A 23,732-nucleotide genomic window follows, 5' to 3' on the forward strand; every position below is an offset into this window, starting at 1 on the left:
GGCAGGTGTGGGGTCCCTAGAACTGAGCTGTCCTTCAGCTTGATGAGAAGTCAGAAATGAGTGGAAATTGGCCAGAAAGAAAGGTCAACCCCTGGGTCCTCACTGAGAGGTCGAGTGTCAAGGGGATGGAGGTGGGCTGGGGGGAGGGGCTCAGCCCAGCAGGCCACAGCAGGACTAAGAGGGAATCTGAAGAGACCAGAATAGAGGACAGAAAAGAAGATAAGATCCACCATGTCCCAGCCCAGAATAGCAGCTTGGGATCTGCTACAGAAAAGGTTCTGCAAACCAGTGAATGTACAAAGGAATGATCATGTGATAGAAAGAAAGGCTGAAAGGGGATGTTGGATAAAAAAATTAATTATTTGTATTTACTTTAAGTTTGTATGTGTATGTGTGCCTACCTGTCTATGTGTATACCATGTATGTCCAAATGCCTGCAAGGCCAGAAAAGGGTATTGAATGCCCTGGAATTGGAGTTACAGGTGCTTGCAAGCTGCCTGACTACTGGGAACAGAACATAGGTCTTCTGCAGGAGCAGCAAGTGTGCTTAACTGCTGACCCATTTCTCCAGAGAATGGATGCAGTTCTTATTAGCCATATGAAAAGATCTGGATTTCTGTAGACAATATTATAATAGTCATTGTTATAGGAAAGGGGTAAAGAATAGACAGCTAAAGGTACATTCAGGTGGGGATCCAATACTTCTCTTATTACCGTGACAAAATGCCCAAAGGGAGGTAAGGAAAGGATGGTATATAGTTCCCGGATGCAGTCAGTCCTGGAGAGAAAGCTTGGTGGTTGGAGTGGGAACAGTTACATTGTTTCCACAGTACCGTAGCAGAGAGAGGGGAAGCTGACCTGGCTCTCAGCTCCCTTAGTCTACATATGGAGTCCAGGCACCAGCACCAGCTCATATTCGGGATGGGATTTCCTTTCTCAGTTAACACTTCCTAAACAACTCTCCCGAGACACACCCAGAAGTGCCGTTTCAGCGTGGTTCTGACTCCTATCAAGTGATAATAAAGATTAGCTATTAGAAGTAATTATTTTACTAGAAATTTAGTTTTCCTGAATTTCTTGATATGTAGAGTACTAGTCAGTTTTACTAGTAATATATACTTTCATATAATCTTAAAATTTTAAAACATAAACTACTTAATCTTAACACTGTCATGTTACACTTATTGCTGTACCTCTTCTGAGTATAAAGCAGATCCTCTCAATTCAGAGAACTCAAAGACTACATGATGTTCATGAGAAACCTGCTTTCAGTATGAAAACCAGGCTGACAAAGTATATCTCAAAGAATGTAGTTTACATGGACAAAGTCATCTTATAACAATAAGGGATATCATTCATCAAGAGGCCATAACAATTCTAAATGGCTTTGTATGTAATAACAGAGCCTCAAAATCATTAAGCACAGCCTGATAATACAGGGGAAAGAGACAGTAAGTTTCTTTGAGTTTCTGTGAGAGCCAGGGTTTTAGGATCTCTTAGTAATTGCCAGAAAGTCATTACCTGTTTAGAAAATCCAAATAGTACTATTAACGCGGTAGTTCTAGCGTGGTGCTTTAAGAACCCTCCACACAGGTTGAAAACCAGGACAGGCTATTTTACAATCCAGTTAGCAGTGGATATGGGCTAGTTTGTTTCAGTATTCTCACCAACAAGAGTTGCTATTTTTTGTTTGTTTCTTTGTTTGCATTTTATTAATTATCTCTTGCCTCTACGCCCTGATTGCAGCTTCCTCTTTCTCCTCTCCTTCTAGTCTCCCCACCCCATTACTCCTTCTGTTCTCCTCATGATGTCAACCAGCCTTGGCATCAAGTTGCAGTAAGACTAGGTTCATTTTCTTCTGTTGAGGGCAGACACGGAGCCCAGTTAGGGGAAGGGGATCCAAACGCAGGCAGTAGAGTCAGGGACATCCCCAGCTCTGGCTTTTGGATTCCCACATGGAGACCCAGACCCAAATGCATATCCGTCACATGGGCAGAGAGCTGAGGTCTATCCCAGGCATGCTCTCTTGATTGGCAGTTCAGCCTCTGGGAGTCTCTGTGGGCCTTTTTAGTGGTAACCATTCCAACTAGGTTAGCCTGAGATGAAATTAAAAGGCAGTTTTATTTCCCTGATAAGTAAGGTTCAGTGTGTGTGTGTGTGTGTGTGTGTGTGTGTGTGTGTGTGTGTGCTTTTCTTTATCATTTCAGAGCTGTTCATTTCTTTCGCCCAATTGTTGTTTGGGTTGTTGGGGGCCTTGGTTTGTAGCATTTTAGTACTCTATGCATTCTATATAGCAATTCTCTGTCGGATACAGAGCAGAGAGGTGGCCTTCCGTTCTATAGACTGTCCCCTCATGCTTTCATTTTCTTTGTTTTGTAGAAGCTTTTGAATCTCAGGCAATTCATTGGTCAATCCTTGGTTTTATTTCCTGGTCTACTGAATGATTTTTCTTGGTCCTTGTCTATGTTCAATGCTTGAAGTGCTTTTCTCTGACTTTTTTGGAGTTTCAGATCTTACATGAAGATGTTTGATCTCTTTATTATTGATTTGTTATTTGTTGAGTGACAGGACTAGTCTCCTGCAAGTGAATATCCACATTTGCAGCACCATTTATTGAAGAATCTGTCTTTTCTCCCAATACATGTTTGACTGCATCTTTATCAGAAACCAAGTGGCTGTAGCTGTGCGTCCTTTTTACTCCACTGTACTGTCTTAGTCAGGGTTTCTGTTCCTGCACAAACATCATGACCAAGAAGCAAGTTGTGGAGGAAGAGGTTTATTCAGCTTACACTTCCATGTCTCTGTTCATCACCAAAGGAAGTCAGGACTGGAACTCAAGCAGGTCAGGAAGCAGGAGCTGATGCAGAGGCCATGGAGGGATGTCACTTACTGGCTGGATTCCCCTGACTTGCTCAGCCTGCTTTCTTATAGAACCCAGGTCCACCAGCTCAGGGATGGCTCCACCCACAGTGGGCTGGGCCTTCCCCCTTGATCACTAGTTGAGAAAATGCCTTAAAGTGGATCTCATGGAGACATTTCCTCAGCTGAGGCTCTGTGATAACTCCAGCTGTGCCAAGTTGACACAAAACCAGCCAGTACATGTATGATGCTGCTTTTTGGTCACAATGGCTCTGTATCATAATTTAAGATTAGATATTGTGAGGATTCCAGCATTGCTGCTTTAAATCAGAACTGCTTTGCCTGCTCTGGGTGGTTTGTGTTTCTATGGAGATTTTCTGGTAGTTTTTTTTAAAGTATATTCTCTTTAATTTTGTGCACTTGTGTACTTGCATATGTGTGGGGGTTTACACATGTGAGTGTGGGTGCGTGTGGAGTCCAGAGGAAGGTGTTAAATTCCCTGAGATTTCCCCAATTTTTCTCACCAGTTCATCATTTAATATTGTGTTGTTCAATCTCCATGTGTGTGCATGTTCTGTTGTTTCTCTTGTTGTTGATTTCTAGTTGTATTCCACTGTGAGTAGAGAGAATACCAAAAGTCATTTGTTGAGATTTGATTTATGACCTAGTATGCAGCCTACGTTAGAGAAAGAAAGATCCCATGCATTGTGAGAATGAGCATTCTGGAGAATCTGGGCAGTCTGCTCTGTAGATGCTTCTAAGTCCACTCGAGCCAGAATGCCATTTAATCCTAATGCTTATCTGCTGAATTTTTCTTTGTCTTGATAGCTCATATATTGGAAAGGGGTGGGTACTGAAGTCACCCACTACAGCTATGTTGAGGTCAGTCTGTGTCTTAACATAACATCCTATTTATTTTATGAAACTGGATTGCTGAAGTGCAGTAAACACACACTGAGCTGCTGTATCATTGATTATCGATCAATATGAAGTAGTGGTTATCTCTCCTTCCTGCTGTGGTACACTGACAGCTGTTCGCTTCCTGGTTCTCTGTGCATGGAAAGCCTTCTCCAGTTCGTCTACTCTAAGGTCCTGTTTATTTTCAGTAGCAAGGTAAAGCAAACACCTCTTGCAGGCAAGAAATAGCTGGATCTTAAATTTTAATGCAGCTTGCTAGTCTATATCTTTTTCTTGAAGAATTGTTCACATCTTCTGAAAAAGAGCCACACTCCGCAGATGCTGAATTTGTGGCTATTTCTTGTCATTACTCATTATTCTCAACTCTATCTATGGCTCCTATCCCGCACTGATCTCTGTTTTTTGGAATTCAGAATGGCCAGGCTCCTGAGTCTGAGTTTACAGGAGGAAAGAAGAGACAGAGCCAAATGTCACCCAGGCCTCTTGCAGGAAGGACAGTAGAACAGGGTTAGAACCCCAACAAATCACACCTTTAGCACTCTCTTCTTCCTCAGAGAACTACCTTCTGCATGTTTGACACTTTGATTTCTCATGGATAGGAGGTTGCGATGCTTCCATGGCACACAGTGAGTTGGTTCTTGGATAGCATTCTAAACCCCGTGCCTTTGATCTTATTTCTTGAGGGATTTCTCACCTTGTGTTTTTATAGCTGACAGCACTATCAGAAACTAGTGTGATCTTGTTAACTCTGCTCTATCTTGGAGGAAGAGAGCATGCACAGTGGCTGCATGGACCAGTGGCCCGGCATCCTTTCTTTGGATCCCTAACACAATTACAAAACAAAGCTACCGGTAACGCTCTCCTAATAACTGGATTCTGACTTCTTTTCTTTTTAATTGAACAACTTTATTTTAAAAAGCAAAGATAAATGTACCGATTTTAATCACTTTTGCATAAAAGTATACAAATACATTTTTGTCAGTACTTGGTTTTTTTTTAAAGGTTTGATAGTGTGCATTAAGATCTTACTAGTTACAATGAGCATAAAGTACATGTAAAACAAGATGTAACCTGAAACTAGTCAAAGTTTTCTTGGTGTGCAAAGATTAAGCATAATGTTTTTTCATTTTCATTTTTTTTGTCCTTTGTTTTTTTCTTGAACTTCATATAGTCTGTGAGTTGTGTCTGGGGTGTTCAGAGCTTTCTGGGGTTAGTATCCAATTATCAGTGACTGCATATTATATCTGTTCTTTTGTGACTGGGTTATCTCACTCAGGATGATATTCTCTAGATGCAACCATTTTCTTAAGAATTTCATAAAGTCATTGTTTCTGATAGCTGAGTAGTACTCCATTGTATAAATATACCACAATTTTTGTATCCCTTCATCTACTGAAGGACATCTGGGTTCTTTCCAGCTTCTGGCTATTATAAATAGGGCTGCTATAAACATTGTGGTGCATGTGTCTTTGTTGTATGTTGGAGCTTCTCTGGAGTATATGCCCAGAAGTGGAATAACTGGGTCTTCAGGTAGTACTATGTCCAATTTTCTGAGGAATCGCCAGACTGATTTCCAGAATGGTTGTACCAGTTTATAACCCCGCCAACAGTGGAGAAGTGTTCCTCTTTCTCTGCATCCTCGCCAGTATCTGCTGTCATCTAAATTTTTGATCTTAGCCATTCTGACTGGTGTAAGGTGGAATCTCAGGGTTGTTTTGATTTGCATTTCCCTGATGGCTAATGATGTTGAACACTTCCTTAGATGTTTCTCAGCCATTCGATATTCCTCAATTGAGAACTTTTTGTTTATCTCTGTACCCCATTTTTTAATAGGCTTGTTTGATTCTCTGGTGTCTAGCTTCTTCAGTTCTTGGTATACCTTGGATATTAGGCCTCTATCCGATGTGGGATTGGTAAAGATCTTTTCCCAATCTGTTGGCTGCTGTTTAGTTTTCTTGACAGTGTCCTTAGTCTTACAGAAACTTTGCGATCTCATTAAGTCCTGTTTGTCAATATTTGACCTTAGAACATGAGCCATTGGTGTTCTGTTCAGGAAATTTTCCCCTGTGCCTATGTGTTCTAAGGTTTCTCCTACTTTCTCTTCTAATAATTTCAGTGTGCCTGATTTAATGTGGAGATCTTTGATCCACTTGCGCTTGAGCTTTGTACAAGGAGATAAGAAAGGGTCTATTTTCATTCTTCTGCATGCTGAGTGCCAGTTGGACCAACACCATTTGTTGAAGAGGCTGTCCTTTTTCCACTGAATGTTTACAGCTTCTTTATCAAAAATAAAGTGACCATATATGTGAGGGCTCATTTCTGGATCTTCTATTCTATTCCATTGATACGCATGCCTATCTCTGTACCAGTACCATGCAGTTTTTAGCACAATTGCCTTGTAATATAGCTTGAGGTCAGGGATAGTGATTCCCACAGATGTTTTCTTGTTGTTGAGGATGGATTTCGCTATTCTAGGTCTTTTGTTATTCCAGATGAAATTGCACATTGCTCTTTCCAACTCTATGAAGAATTGGGTTTTAATTTTGATGGGGATTGCATTGAATCTGTAGATTGCTTTTGGTAAGATGGCCATTTTTACAATGTTGATCCTTCCAATCCATGAGCATAAGAGATCTTTCCATTTTCTGAGATCTTTCTGAATTCTGACATCTTTGTAAGAACAACTTCCTGTTTTATAGGTGTGAAGATCAATACTCCCAACCTGTGCTCAGTCCCCTCTTAACTCACTCACCTCTGAACTGCTTTATTCATAACCACTTCTACTGTAATTTCTCACAATATAGCACATAATGTGGCTCCACCTTCCAGTGTAAATGGCACTGAATTATAGACACAAGTGCTAGTTAGTGCAAATACTAGTTCTTAGAAAGTGTCACATATCCAATCCACTGGCAGTAGAGAACATGGACTGGTAAAGTGTCCCAGAGCCTGCAGATCATTTCTGGTGTCAAGGTTTATTTGCTCAAAGACAAAAAGAATAACCATTTCACTTTCTGTTTATTTAGTAACAGTAAGTAAAGCAATGTCATTTCTATATAGACAGTAGTTTTAATATGAATGCATTCTTGGGGAAAATTGAGGTGTCATCCGATTGTGACGAACAAATTGTGAAAATCAGAAGGAAGAACGTGGGTCGTGATTGTTCTGAGAAACCAGCGGTTTTCCTTCCACATCATCGGCCATGTTGCTCAGCTCCCATGTAGGTGTATTTACAAACTGCTTCCAAATCTTGGCTACTTCACCACAGAGCAGTCAGACCACAAAGTATACACTATCTCTGATTTAAAATTGGAATTGGATATAATAAATCATTGTAAATTTATATATGCAAAAGTATGCAGAACTTACACCAAGTCATCTAATAATCAACAGCAGATTCATTTCAACATGAGTTGGGACTGCAAAGAAGAAATGAGCAGAGAAGTAAAAGAAAGAGAAGGAAGGAAAGAAGAGACTAAAAGAAGACAGGGGAGCAGGAGGAAGACTCATATAGATATAAATAACAGTTTAGAAAGATGAGAGAGTCTATGGAGCTAGCCCTACACTCACCAAGTTCACCATGGAGCTAGTCCTACAGTCACCACAGCTCACCATGGAGCTAGTTCTACAGTCACCACAGCTCACCATGGAGCTAGTTCTACAGTCACCACAGCTCACCATGGAGCTAGTTCTACAGTCACCAAAGCTCAGCATTTTTTGTACTCAGCTCCGTCACCCTCACAAACGTTTAAGCACAAATGACAAAGTAACTCGTTTTATTTTCTTAGAAAAGACATGGAGGCTCAGTGGGTAAAGGCTCCTGTTGCTGAGCCTGATGACTGAATTTGGTCCCACAGACTACAGAGTGGAAGGAAGAAAATTGACTGCACGATTGTCCTTCCTTAGCGTAGTAGCAGTCCCAACATTCCTTAGCCCCATCTCTCCCCCTGCCTTGCCATGTCCCCCCCACCCCGCCAATTTTTTTTAATCTTTGATTCATTGATTACTTAGAAGTGTTTTATTTCATAAACATTTTGGGATTTTCCAGAATTTTTTATTTTATTATTTTTTAATCAATCATTCCATTCATTTTCATCTCAAATGATATCCCCCTTCCCCTTTAGCCCTCCACAACCCTCCCATTCCATCCACCCTCTCCCTCCTCCCCTTTGCCTCTATGAGGGTACTCCCCCACCAACACACTCACTCCCACCCCACAGTTCCAGCATCCTTCTACACTGGGTCATCATCAAACCTCCACAGAGCCAAGGGCCTCTCCTCCCATTGATGTCAGATAAGTCCATCCTCTGCTACCAATGCAACTGGAACCATGAATCCCTACATGTAAACTCCTCGGTTGATGGTCTAGTCCCTGTGAGCTCTGAACACTTCAATTTGTTTGGCTTGACGCTCTATCAGAAAAACTCAGTTTTTGTTCTTGTGACCTTTGTAGTCCTGTCTTCCCGGCTTCTGCTCAGCTGCTTACCAACACTCCCATTTTCCTTTCAGCCTCGGTTCCAAAGCCATCTACTTCCGAAAGCCATCTCCGGATCCCTGGACCTTACTACGGCACTTCCTCATAGAGTTTCCAGAGTGCAGCGTTCATATGTGTGTCTGTCTGTCTTCACATCATATCAATTACTCAGACCATGACCGAGACTAATTTAGGGAATGAGGAGTTTATTTGGACTTATGCTTCCAGCGAGGTAGGCTGGGATGGGTTGGCATGGCAACAGGAACAAGAAGCTGGATGATCACATTTTTCATCCCCCCACAGGCGGCAGAGGGAGAGAATAGGAAATAGGATGTGATGATAAACCCTCATAGCTCCCCCTCCCCCACTTACATACTTCCTCCTGCATGGCTGTACCTTCTAAAGGTTCCATAAACCTCACAAACAGCACCACCAATTGGAAGTCTAGCAATCAACATGGAACATATGAAGGACATTTCTCATTCAAATCATCATTCACATCACTTACTGTTGTGTAGCTGTTTATAAAGTTGTCTTCCTTATTAAGTCTGAGAAATAAAAGATGGCTAAAAATCAGAGTTATTTAGATCCATGCACACCATATGACTCATCCTTTTAAAGTATGCAATTAGACGATATTTGATTTAGTTACAGAGTCGTGCTGCTGCCTTTACAACTGTAGAAGATTTTTATTACCCTAAAGTGTTAGGTCCACAACAGACTGAAACATGACAGTGCTGCTGACGATATCATAACATAATGACTGCTGTTGGCTAAAAGAATTCAAACTGCTTATTTCTGATGACCAAAAGAATCACTACCTCCCCACAAAGGTCAGCTACCTCAGGCAAGGGCATTGAGTTCCTAGTCAATTCAATATCTATATCAGCTCAAAGACTTCCACTGAATCAAATGGTATCTGCTTGCTGTTTTTTCTTTTTCTTTCTTTCCCCCCATTTTGCTTTGTCCTGAGCCTCTTCTTTCTATGATAGAGCTTTGGCTGTTTGATCAAAAATAAATCTTTCTTTCAACCCACAGAGAAATTTAATTTTGTGGTTTCACTGTGTCCTTGCTTACAAAAAGGAAATGTGCCCATTGGTAGCCATGACCTTTCTTCCTACCCTGGGTCTGAAGCACTGTTAAACTACTTTCTAGTTCTACAGATATATCTCTTCCAAGTGCTTCATAAACATTGAATCAGACAATATGTGACATTTTGGGCACTTATAAAGGAATTAAGGAATAGGCTGTGTGATATAATAAAAATTAAATGAATTTGGAGTCATCTGAGTTATTGAACTTATATATTTACTAGCTTTATGGCTTTGGGAAGTTATTTTATTTCTGTGTCTCTTTGCCTGTTTGTAAAGTGAGTTTAGCAATTATTATCTTAAAAGATAGTAGTGAGAAATGAGAGGATATGGCAAGTTCTTAGACAATGGTTTGCTCAATAAATAGCTGATATCTGCATCCCTATATGCTAATAGCAGCATATATAATTAATGGATGATTGATAAAAATAATGTCATTCCTTTAGAAAGTCAATGGACTCTCAATGACCTAGGGAAAGGACAATACCTAAACTGGAAGATCTTCTTTGGCCTTTTGTCTCCCAGCCACTGTCCTCTGTCAGTAGAGAGACAACAGAACCCACAACAAATCAAGAACTGGAGATCAGAGGGAAAGCTTTTGGGGTCTGGTCCTGATACTGGCATTTAGAGTTTCCTAAAACTGTTCATATTTAATGTTAATTCCACTTTCCCAAAGAGCTGCTTAGTCTTGTACTTAGGAGGTGGCTTTATCTGAACCTTCCCATTTTAATTAGAAAAACAAAGGAGAGCCAGCGACTGGGGCAGGGTAAGGGAGGTGGAAGGAGGGGTCAGAGGATGAGGGAGAAGAGAAGCTCCAAGATGAAGATCTATAAGGATGAACTAGATCCAGGTGGGCCTAATTGGCATTAAATAGCTATGAACATTTAAGGATTTTTGTAGGTCTAATATCTCATAGGGAAGGGCAGTTTGTATCTTTTTCTATTTGATGAAATCTTGTGTAGAGAGGGTTTGTAGATTGAGGATTAAATATATAAACTTGTATGAAAAGCTATCAGGCTGTAGAGTTGTGTGTGTGTTGCGTTTTGGGGTAACAAAACACCCCGGGATGGAGGCAGTCATGGGCAGAGTAAAACTGCCAAGGGAAGGGAGTCCAGCGGACAAAGTTAGACTGGTGGCGGCTCAGACTGAGCGACAGAGGTGCACGTGGCTCCGTACTAGAAGTGGTGCCCTCGGAGTGAGGCACGGGACCGATAAAGAGATAAGATATTTTATTCGTTAATATTTACTGAGACACTGGCATTCTGAAAGTTCTTAGAAAAGTCAGTTTTGAAAATTCAGGTTATTTCTCTCAAATTCTGGCATTCATTTGCATAGACTTTTCAATCTGATTGTTTTTGGTTTTTTTCTGCTGTAGAAAAAAAGGAAGCTAGAATTATATACCTGAACAGTATATGAACTATCTCTAACATAGATGAACAATGACATGTGAATCACAGAAAGAAACAGAAAAGGAACAAAACAAAGAAACTCATGAGAAGGAAAGAAAAGTTTAACCACCATTCATCAATGAAATTAAATCTAGAGATGTCCAAACAAAGCAGGAACATTCACCAGAAAAATAATAAGGCTGATTCACAGAAAAGAAATTCATTAGCATGCTAATCCAATCCTCCAAAACAAAGGGAAGAAAGACACTATAAAAAGTTGAGTTGAATCATAGTTACAGTGTAGGGTGTAATGATCGAACCAGCAGCCTGAAGGGAATTGAATGGGGTACTCTGAAGTGGGAAAGGAGCACAAACACTCAGTCTCTAAGGGAGAAATATGGCTGAGTTTTTAAAAAGAGAGGATACAACTTCAAAGAGAAAGTATTGGAAGTTACATAAGTTTTCTGTAGGTCTCAGTTAAAAAAAACCATAATCCTACAAACTATCAAAATAGTTAAGAGAATAGATGTTAGTTGGAATTGGTTATTTAAGTAGTTTAGCTTTAACAAAGAAAAGAATAGAAATAATCTTGGAAACTTTCCACATTTTGCCTTATTGTTTTTTTTTTTTGTTTGTTTGTTTTGTTTTTAATAAGGAAGGCAGGTAAATTACCTATCTTCTAGTCAGAAGCAATTATATGAAAGTCAGATGGAGAAATGTAAAGTTGGCATCATGGAAATATTCAAATTGATAAATTCCAGCCTTTTAAAACAGGCTGAGAAATTTTTCAAAAATAGCCATGAGGTAGGATCCATTATTAGCATGGAAGTAGGCTGAACATTCTCCTCTGAAATTACCCTGGCTCTTTATCTTTATCAAGTGATTTATGCCATGACAAAAAAAGAAATACCTTTTGATCCAAAGAAATAAGGCCAATAAAAATTTTCATTTATTTATCTCTTTCAAAGAATATGTAGAACAGTAAAAGCATGTACACACACATATACATGTAATGCATTTACTTATATACCTAGATAATGGATACATAGAATTCTCTGAACTAGGTATTAGGGATATGGAGGTAATCAGGGGGGTGAAGAGAAGGAAAGGCTGCTCTGAGTGAGGGTGGGAAAGAAGAGGGCAGTGGGAGTGTGTGGCAGCGGTTGGCAGCTGGCGATGATGTGCTTCTGGCAGAGCTGCTGGAGGCAGGCTGGTTCTGGAATATGGGTGGTTCTCAGTTTACAAACAGTAGGAGCTTTCTTTATAGGCAAGATTATCCTGGAACTCACTTCTTAGCCCAAGAGAGCCTTGAGATTAAAGCCATCTTCCTGCCTTGGCCTTGCAATGCTTGGGATTATAGATGCGTGCCACCGTACTAAGTCTGCAGAGTTTGGATTCCTGCTGCCCTGGGGTCATGCTCTAAAATATGTGATTGCCTTGCCTCCTATTGTAAATCAAAGATATTCTCGGAAGCCAGACAAACCTGAGACTCCATTTCTGATTTTCATAGGATTCCCACGTCTGGATAAATATCCAAAGGGTGTAACTGAACCACTAAAGAGTTTACTGCAGCACTAGTCCAAACAGCCAAGCTAGGAAGTGGACACAGGTATATGCACCAGCATAGAGCAGGTACTTACACACAACCGGGTCTTGTACAGCTATGGCCAAAGAAGGAAACTGTGTCATTTTGCAACAGAATGGGCCAAACCAAAAGACTTTATATTCAATGACATAGACCAGGCGCAGAAAGACAAATACTGTATGTCTTGAATGAAAGAAAGTTAGACAATGGTTACAAGAGCCTAGGAAAGAGAGCAGGAAGAGAGAAGGTTACACACTAGACACCAGGAGTTAGATGGGAAGGATAATACACAGTGCTCTACAGTCCCAGGAGCCAACCTCCTTTTACATTGTGCTTTCTTTGCTTCAGGGTAACGGTGAATGCAGGTCAGCATGAAAACTTACCTAAAGCTTTATGAGACATTGCTTTTTTTTTTTCATTTTTCTTCTTTTGTAATCGTATTTAGATGTTCTCAGCCACGAACTTTATAGATGACAGTATTTGTGACACAACATTACAAGCCTAGAAAAGAGAAGTTCAAAAGCCTCAAGACATGATAGGAGAGTAGTCACTGCCTTCTTTTGACCGTTATACATTATACACGTACCTGCAGTAGCGAACTACAACCCATAAATATGTCCAGCTATTAAGAATATAATAAATATGTCAGTATTCAGAGGCCAGGTCTGGTGGTGCACACCTGGAATCCCAGCACTTAGGAGGCAAGGGCAGGGGATACCTCCTCCTTGAGGCCAGCCTGGACTACATATCAAGTGCCAAGTAGGCCAGGGCTACAGAGCAACACCTTGCTTCAAATATAAAGTAAGTAAATAAAGTTAAAACAAAATAAAGATATAAAAATGAAAAGTTGTAAGAGACATTATTCTCCAATGACCCCCATCTCCTGTAAACTGTGTAAGTCACTCTCTGAGCCATTAATGAAGCTGGATTTGAACCACATGAGGTTTTTCCCTTGCCTTATTCCATCTGCGATCTACTGAAATGTTTTAACAGCTTTTGCAGTGAAAGCAACTTGGAAATGAGGTGTAGCCCAGCTCCAGGGCTCAGGTTCAAGGCAGGGAAACAATGTCTGCCGTTCAGCCTGGGCCTCTGGAATTCACTACACCATGGCAGATGCCCAGTACTGAGCAACCTTGGGCACATCCTTCTGGGAAGAGGGAAAATAAAAGTGACTTGATACTGACATGCGGAGTTCTTACCCTAACCTCATGGGGAAAAAGCCAAGATCCAGACTCCAAGCAAGCAATTCACTGTGAAAACCAAGTACACAGACATCTTTCAATAGAAATGACAGCACAGGAAGGTGGTTATTGACCGCTATTCATCAAGACTGAGCCCTTTCCAATCCTCATAATTATCCAGGGTCTGACCCCAGGACTGAACACGTCCATCAAATCTCTATGACAGGCCACATAAAATTAAACCCTAGTTCTTGGATTCATTCTGTTGACTTTAAAATTCCCCTAAGAGTATGTTGTGGTTGTCTTATTTTCCAAATAGCAAAATTCTGCTGCCCAGGATAGCAACCATTAGATGCCTGGCCTAACTCTGGCTTTTCCAGTGAAGTGATCTAACTGATAGTGTGTTTCTTGTTGCTCTTTCTCCCTCCAGTTTTTGTTTCTTTTCAGAGGAGTGACAGTATAAAATCTCTGATTAACTGTAACAGTTATGGCAGAAATTTCAGCCATAGCTAAATCTTCCAAACAGATAGAAAGAGCTGTTTCACATTGACACTGGTGTGATATAGTCACAAAGGAGTTAAATAAAATGTTACAGTTATAGTTTCATAGTATCTAACCGTTAAAAGTCACATTTATGCATATGTTTTTAAACTGGCTATAACTTGTCTGATTTCTCAGGAACAGAGGACCTGGTGAACTTTTGATTCTTTATTTTCAAAATAGCTTATATTAACATAAATCCAGTGAGAAGGCTCACGAGTCTCAAACTTGACTAAAAATATCTGATAGTATCTAATATCTAGTATCTAATCAAACCCAGTACTTTTGATAAAGAGTAATTTAGTAGGCAACATCAGTTTTTTTAAAAAAGGCAGAATTACATTTATGAGGAAAGCATGAATAACTGTTTCTGCCCAGTTCACCAGTATTCAAGAGAAGGGTTCTCGGCGTCAAATGGGCTGGACCACCTCTCTGCTCACGGGCAGGGCAAGGTCTAAGGAACAACAGGGAAGTCATATGATATTTTAACTCTCATTATCAAAGAGAAGAAATTTCAGTTTGTCTTTTGCACAAAAGTGGGCAAGTTACTTGGTCACTCTGAGGCTTGGCTTATATATAAAATGGTAACCATGATACTAAGAGTTATAAATGCTTTGACGACATTCACATCAAATTTTAATTAGTTTATAGCCATTATGGTCCTGGGTCTAATTTTTTTTGAGGGCAGTGTGATTGATGTCTGTGGCTTCATACCTGAAACAGTATATATAAAACAAAATATTGTAGAAGTGTTTACTAAATTTTATTGAATAAGCTGTCTCTATCACAGCAGCACATATAACTCAGAATACTTTTGCAAAGTCAAGAGTACCAGGTCTTAAATCCACGTTATTGTTCACTCTCTCAGCACCCTCAATGAGAAATTTCCTTATTCCATGAACTTACATTTTTCTGAGTCTTAATTTGCCTAATGGAGCGTTAATGGCCACGAACTGATGTGCTAATTGGTCTTGCATAATTAGGCTTGCTTTTCTGAGCCCTGTCTTTCACCCAGAGAAGAGTATGCTGTGGGTAGCCACTGGTCCAAGGAGAATGAAATACAACCGATGCCGACCTCTCCTTGAAGGCGATCTAGGTCAGCCAACTTTGGAGTGAATGGTATGCATGTGTCAGCTAAGGATGCTTATTCCCCTACACTGCTCTTTTGAATGGTAAGCTAGAGAATGCTACTGCACAAGAGTTTGTTGATTAATACAGGGAGTGCTTTGTCAGAGCATGTGCATCATTTGCTATAGAATGAGTTGTAAATGTAGACTATACTTTCACGTTAACTAGTCCATTCTTCAAATAGAACTCAATAGACTATCTACTGATGTAAATGTACCATTTGTGCTTAATTAGTCAAATAGTTCAGCAGTTAAAATTGAGAATTTAAGACAAATCTCTCCAATACGATATATTTCCTGGGATTAGAGAAATGGCCCAGTGGTTAAGATCATTAAGATCACTGGTTGCTCTTCCAGAGGTCTGGGGTTTAATTCTCACTGTCCACATGGCAGCTCACAACTGTCTGTTACTCCAGTCCCAGGAGATATAGCACCCTCTTCTGTCTTCCTTGTCATAAGGCCCACATGTAGAGCACTGACAAACATGCTGGCAAAACACTTATACACATTAAATAAATAAATCTTACAACTAACAAACAAACAGGATGTTTCTCCTAAGCAAGTTTGCCATGACTTGTACTAAAGTTTTAACTTGGAGATTGGAGAGCTACTCAGCAGGTAAAGACACTTAACCATTCTTTAGCAGGACTTAGATTCTATTTCCAACATGGTGGTTCACAATCATCTGTAATTCCAGCTCCAAAAGACCTAGTGCCCTCTCCTGGCCTTTACAGGCTCCTTCATGTAAATGGTGCACATTTGTGCACGCACACGCACACGCACACGCACACGCACACACACACACACACACACACACACACACAAATTCGTACATGTAATAAATATTTATTTTCAAATGTTTTAGCCAGTGTGAGGATTTCCCCTTTCTATTATTGCTCAAGTTATGATTTAGACATGAAATGTCAGCCCAAAGCCTTATATGTTGAGGATCTGGTTCTCAGCTGGTAAACCTAACCATTGAGAAGCAAAGGGATCATGAAAGCTCTGACTTAATCAACCCAGTGATGAATACACAATTTGATGGCATTATTGGAAGGTGTTGGAAATGTTGGGAGATAGGATCTAGTTGGAGGAAAAGGTCTCTAGAACCATTCCCTTGATGGCAATATTTTGTTCCCAGGTTCAATTTTGTCTGCTGGCTCCTGGCTACAAGAAGAGAGGCAACTCTCCTCTAGGACGCCCTTCAGCCAATGGCTCAGAAACAAGGAAGCCAACTGACCTTGAACACTGAGCTCTAGACCATTAGACAAGATGGCCCCTCCTTTTATATTGTTTCTAATGTCATAGCAACAACAACAAATAACACTTTCCTGATGCTAGTGTTTGGGGACACAAATATATCAATAAGGTATCATCAACTTCATTTTTCTACTGGAGAAAGGATATAGAGAAGTATAGTTTGAAAACTCATGTGGTCTGAGTAACATCTGTGCTCATACATCTAAGTTAACATTAACACAGCTCTGGTTAGTAAGAACATTATTATTTGAATCATTTATGATTAGTTTTGGCTGACATCAGTTTTCATTTTAATTGTGTCAGGATACTGATTTGAATCTGACTAAAAGCACTAAACTCAAATTATGTTTGCTGCAAAGTACAGCCTCTTTTAAACTCAATCTGTTCTCTTAGATTTCAAAATGGATACTGGATTAAGGAGCAATCATATTTAATGCTTGGCTTACCTGAAAATATCTCATGACAAGCTATACTGGCTATAAATGGCTGCACAGAAATCATGCTAAAATTAGACAAGAAAACAACTTATTTTGCGAATGGATCTGCAATCTTTCTGGGTCCACCAAGGTCAACTCATCTACTCAGTAAAAGAGTTCATTGGTGCAGGTTGGTTTAGAACTTGTTTGAATGTAAAATGTCCTCAAAATGCTCAAGTATTTGAGCACTTGGTCATCAACTGGTAAGGCTGCTTGGGAAGGCTGTAGAAATGTTTAAGAGGCAGAACCTTAATATATGAAGTGTATCTTTTGGAGAGGGCCTTGTGCTGCCATAACCTAGCCCTATCTCCTGTTTGCATTCTATTTCCTGACTACAAATGAAACATGACCATCCACCTCTTGATCCTGCCCAAGTGCCTCCTCACAGTGATGGACTGTGTCCCTTGTAAGCCAAAACAAATCCTTTGTTCTGTAAGGAAAGTGACTAATGTGGGGATGAGCTCCCCAAGGAACCATGAACACAGTTGAGGGACAGAGGGCAATGAGTCTGTATATGGAGTGAGAAATTTCACTCCAGCTTTTAGGATCTGTTTGGGCTTCATGCCTATATAACATTTCATTTGATTATGTAGTAGCTCTAGTTGTATCTGACTTTGTGATAAGCTGGGTCAAAAGCAACCAATTCGTACAAAAAGTTTGGGTCACAAAGTAATTTGCTAACCTATAGCTGGATATTCATCCCTATTAGAACTCAAGCCATGACCTGTGTTTTTTTTTTTTTTTTTTTTTTTTCAAAGAAAAAATGTGCCTTGCTTCAAAATTCTTGAGGCTCATAGTTTTCTTTTGTCTGTTTCTTGTCATGGATTACATTCAAATTCTTCAACTACCACAGATGTTTAAAGACGTGCCAGATATGGTTGGCATGTGCATTTAATCCCATTGTTCTGTGGGTGGAAGGTGAGCAAATCTCTGTGAGTTCAAGGTTAGCTGATATACAGAGCCAGTTCCAGGCCAGAGAAACAAAACCAACCAACCAACCAAACAAACAAGCAAACAAAACAATCATATATCCACTCATTTAAAAAATTTAAGTTGCAGAAACTCTTACACTGGTATCTGACTGACAGTGGAGTGGTTTTTATAGTTGTTTGGTTTGTTTATTTGTTTTGGTCTAGGCTCCATTCAAGACTGGAAGTAATTTTAGACAGTAACTCGAGTCATAGCAGAACCAACAAATGTAGTTGCTTCTTTTTATTGTTGGTCAAAGGGGATTCACAGAGACCTTCACATAAGTGTCATTGCTCCTGGTTGCCTACAAGAACCTAATGATAAGGCCTTATCACTGAGAACATCATGTGCTTTGTTCACAGGACATACAAAAACCAATCTGTAGCTGGCCTAGAAATATCTCTTAGTGGCCAATGTCCATAAAACTAGAAGGGGCTGTGCAAATTGCTAAGAGAAAAAAATCAACAGCAGTTTTACCTAGCTATAAATATTGTGAGCTAGAATAATGACCAACCTAGCAAAATATGCCCATTGGAGCAATAGTGGCATAAACGTTGTGAAGTAACCAATGACGTTCCAGCTGGATTTTAGGCACACTACACACAAAGAAACTCAAAATGTCTGGTGCTGAAAACCTGGTCAGGAACTGATATCTGAGTAGGTTATAGGTTATGGGAGAAAACCCATTGCTATGATTTTACTAAATGAACTACTAACCTGCCTCTTAAACCCTTATTCTTACATCCATGGATTAGTGAAGCTGTCACCTCTAAACAGTGAAGCTTCTTTCTGCAGTGTGTGGAGGTTAACACAGAGTCCAACAATGGGTCAAAGTATAGCAAAGAACTGATTGTGAAGTAAGAAAACCCAAATGAGGCATCTATATCTTACACATTTTCCACAAGGTTCGGGGAACAATGCAGAAGAGGGGATAGAAGGGTTGTAAGAATCAGAAGCCGAGGAGGACGGCTACGGTGCAATGTCTTCTGGAGATGACAGGGATATTGTACCTATGAACTCACAGTTGCCTTCACAAGACCTGAAGAAGATCAAGCTAGCAGGTGCTGCATCGTAAGGGAGGGGCTCCTGAGGCCCTCACCCTGCTGAGGAATTATTAGCAGTTGGTGTCTTCGAGAGGAAGCATGCATTTTCTTCCATAGACTGGAGGGGCAATGTACTGGTAGGTCGCTCATGCTACAGTGAATGACCAGACACCTTTGCACGCATGGGCTGTCCTAATTGGACTCAGTGGGTTTTTACATATAAAATGAAAATGGGACATGAAGTTGGTATCAATATTGAGGGAAGTGGTTGGGAGGAGTCTGGTTGGGTAGGAGCGATGGATGGACAGATATGACCAAACTTCATTTAGATACCTGTAAGAAATCCTCAATAAATAAATACATTTCAAACAAGAAAATATAATGCTTAAAAAAAGAATTCAAACTATGTCCTACCATCGCTTTTCTTTCCTAGTACTAGGAAATGAGGAACATAGCAACTTCCTCTAGGAAGAAGATAAACGCTTGATGCAAACAGCTGACTCTAGAACTTTCTGAGATAGTGGCTACCTATATTGTCATGTATTTTATCTGCCAAGTAGTTACTACGCACAGTCTTAAGAGTATTTGGAGTATTTGTTATTTCTTGCTAATGTGGGTTTTACCAATATATTTTAGATGTAGTATACTAATATGAGAGGTTATTGACACTATTAAGGTCCCTTGGGGAGTAGTTTTGACATAAAATTAACATTTACATAAGCCTTGGCCAAGTTCACTTTTTGAATGTGGTAAAAGGGTCAATTTAATGACTAGATGTCAGGGGCCATTTGCTTTAATATAGAAGAAGACCATATAGGAACTAACAGCTTCGGCTGAAGTGACTGCTTAGCGAGTTTAATAAACCATTATCACTCACTAGAACATAAGGAATTGATGCCTTACATGAAAATATGATGGCGAATCACTGTATCTCAGCTCATTTTGGGCTGCTGTAAGAAAATACCACAGGCTCATAATAGCTTTAAATTTTTTATATGCCTTAGTAAGAGGCCAGGAAGCCCAATATCAAGGGATAGCATCAAGCACGGCCCGGTTTCTGTCATCACGTGGTGGAAGGTAACGGGACAGGAGCGTAGGAGCCTGGAATCACACCTTTAAGCCCGTTTTCAGTCTCCATTAATCCATCCTCGAGGGTAACACTTCTCATGAGGCAAATTCTCTAACTGCACTGGGGACTCAAACCTCAAATACATAATTTCTGGAGGACATATTTAAACCATAGCAACTTTGTGAAGGACACCTGGGTCCTCAGTCTTTGGTGGTGGCAATGACCCTATGGCCTAAGGCAATGATTCCTGTGCTCAATACTAAATGATGCAGTATTGCCTTGACTTATCGGTGCGGCTCTGCAGCGGCAGAAGCCTGAAAATAAGTTTAAAAATTGTTAAATCATTTTAAAAATTGCTCAAAAAGTACACTTCTTGTCATAGACCCCCACTGTACACACAACTATAAACATTACTCCCTATATAAAGAAAAAGGAATTTATAGAATATATAATGTATAATGTATAATATATAATATAATATAATAAATATATAATATATAATAAATATATGATGTATAATAATTGTTATATGATATATGATATGTGATATGTGATATACGATATATGATATATGATATACAATATATGATATATGATAAGGAGATTTGAAAAGTCTGCACATGCTCTTTCCAACAGATGTTAACTATCATATTTTAAAGACTCCATCACTGTCTCCACAGGTTTTTGAAAAATTAAAAAAGAACCATATAGTTGTGTTAATCAAAATGCTTATTCTATATAATACAATGATAATGACCTTGACTTAAAATAAAAATACAATAAGCTACTAGTATCAAAGAAACACCGTTATCTGGTGTAGTCTATATAGGAGCTATTTGGACTTTCTTTTATCATGCTAAAATGGTGGTGCTTTTAGGATTTACATTATTGTACTCTCCAATACAAAGTAAGGGGTGTGTTGAAGTGTGCAGTACACCATTCTCATACAGGAACAGCACTGGTGGATGAAGACTGTCTCTTAGCAGTAACACTGGATGCAGCCTCTGGTTCTACCAGCTGCATACTCTAGGACTATTATACAAGTAAAAATCTCTCCTGGTACTGGACAGTGATTAGACTGTGCAAACTGATGAGCAGCTTTCATCCGCCTCTTTCAGGGACCCAGCACAGGAAAGTCCATTGATGATGCTGGTAGGGTAACAAAGTTGGAGTGCAGGCACTGTTGAACTGGACCTGGCTCAGAGCTACAAGGCATTCAGTACATTAAAGCAACTGACGGGATGACTTTTTACGGGCCTTCCCAGGCACTGGGGTTTTTCTGTTAATTTGCCACACTAGGTCATAAAAGATCTCATTAACATTTATTTTGGACTTTGCAGAGGACTCTAAGAATGCACAGTTGTTCCGCTGTCTCGCTAGGTTCTGACCTTGTTCCTTTCCTACAAGTCTTTGATCTTCCAAGTCGCATTTATTACCAGCCAACCTCACTGAAACATCATCCGTGTCTTTAGCCCGAAGAATCTGCTCAGTCAGATCCTGTAAGGCTTTGAATGTCGATGTGCTCGGATGGAGTAAAAGCAACACAAAACCTTGTCCGTTCTTCACGTTCAGCTCTCTCATGGCTGTGAACTGTTCCGTTCCTGCAGTATCCAAGGTTTCAAAGCATCCGTAGCTGTGCCTCTACTTCAACGTGCTTTCTATAAGCATCTTCCACTACAGGGTCGTATTTTCCAACAAAAATTCCTTGAACAAACTGCGGTCAGAGCCGACTTCCCAGCACCTCCTGAGCCAAGAACGACTAGTTTGTGTTCACACATCTCCGCTGTCGCCCAGCGTTCCCTTCGGGCTCCCGGCCACAGAGGTCTCTGCCCCTGCTCTGGCTGCTTTCCACACCCAACTCTGGGCGAGCTTTGGCGGTGTTGCCTTCATGGTGTTAGCTTTTTAATTAATTGTAATAAAATTACCCTTCACAGTTCCAAGTCACCTCTGCATTTTTATTCTTTTTTTAAAGATTGATTTATGCTTATCGTATGTGTTTGCCGGCATGTGTGTATGTATACCAGGTATATGCAGTACACATCGACACCAAAACAGGGCATCACAACCCCTTGAGCTGAAGTTACAGATGGTTGTGAGCCACTCTGGGTGCTGTGACCCAAACCCAGCCCTCTTCAAGAGCAGCAAGTGCTCTTAACCAGTGAGCACATCCTCTGCATATGTTTAAGAACCATTCACAAGAGCTTGGGAATTTGTAAGATAAATAGTTGGAAAGAGAAATCTCTAATGTCTTCCTTTTCAGATCCAGAAAGTTCTGTTTTTACATTTGTAAGAGTGTACCACCAAGATGCCTGGGTATCAGGGACGCTGGAAGACCGCGGCTGGCTTTCTGATGTCTTGAAATCTTGTGTGTTATGTATGTTCTCTGGAGTTTTCATCCATACAGAAAAAGTAAAAAGTAGGCGTGACGTTGGGTCAGTTTTTAACTCTGTTCCTGGAAACACGACTTTCCCTTACTGGTGTTTTCCAATACACCCCCGCACCCTGGGAACAAAAGCTACGTTTAACAGAAGTGCTGTACACAGAAAAGGAAGCTGTCGCTTGTTTAATTATATGGTGGTCTAATTACAATAATGGGACAGATTACTCATCACACGTGGAGGATGAGGAATGTTAAATTGTGTTGGGATTAGGAACTGCAAGTAATTCCTTAAGATATCTCTGACTTCACGGGAGACACTGTCTAAGTTCTTGTGTAAGGACACGCTTGTGACCAGTACATTTTCTCTTTACAGTGACAGGAGAGAAAACTACAATGGAGATGGGATGTGTGCTAGCAAAGAGCTGCTCGTGTTAGCGCTGCCTTCTTTGGAATGCCTTGAGTCTGTGCTATTTTACAGTACAGAATACAGTCCGTGTCTATTGTCCTCCATATGGAAAATAAACCCTTTCTTCTTCACATAACCGGTTTTCCCTCTTCACTGACTCTTCAGTCTCTGTGTAAAATAATGTTGCGATTTCCCCTTTCTTAGAAAAAGCAAAGCTTCGGCTAGAGCAGCAGTTCTCAGTTTAAGGATTGTGACCCCTATGAATGACCCTTTCATAGAGGTGGCCTAAGACCGCTGGAAAACACAGATATTTACATCATGATTCATAACTGTAGAAAAATTACAGTTATGAAGTAGCGGTGAAAACGGTTTTATGGTTGGGGACATACAACATGAAGAACTGTATTAGAGGGTCTCAGAGTTAGGATGGTTGGCAACCACTAGACCAGGGAGACAGCTCGGTGTTTAAAGTGTTTGCCTTGCAGATATGAGGACCAGAGCCCAGGTGGAAGAGCTGGAGGTGTACAATATCGAGGCTGGAGAGGTGGAGACAGATGTAGTGTTGAGGTTCACTGGTCAGGTAACATAGCCTCGTCAGCAAGTTCCACTCTAATGAGTGACTGTTTCAGAAGTAGATGGCACTGGGGGCACACTAACAAAGCTTGACCTCTGATGGCTGTGCATGTACGAGTGTGCACACACTAGTGCATACACGGTCACACATTCGTGCACACACATATGACCTGCCTACACTTTCGCAGACAAACATGCACAGTTAGATAAGAAATAAAAGGAACGTTTTGCTTGCTCTCTTAGTCCTCTGCAGACGCTGCTCATTCTGGTTTCTCTGCAGTAGCGTATCCCAAAGATGCTGTGTGCTTCCACTTTCAGTTTTCTCTTCCGGTTTCTTTGGTAGTTCTCTACTTTAAATTACTTTCTCAATATTGCCTTGAATATTTAACACTC

General features: G+C 40.3%; 1 pseudogene across 1 annotated transcript; it reads right to left on the minus strand.

The window, feature by feature from the left end:
* Positions 1 to 21,204: 21,204 nt before the first annotated feature.
* On the minus strand, positions 21,205 to 21,758 carry LOC308420654 (ras-related protein Rap-1b-like; annotated as a pseudogene). Its single transcript has one exon. The product of its transcript is annotated as a ras-related protein Rap-1b-like (transcript).
* Positions 21,759 to 23,732: the final 1,974 nt, after the last annotated feature.

This window comes from Micromys minutus (genome assembly GCF_963924665.1).
Source record: "Micromys minutus genome assembly, chromosome: 5".
NCBI classification, from domain to species: Eukaryota; Metazoa; Chordata; class Mammalia; order Rodentia; family Muridae; genus Micromys; species Micromys minutus.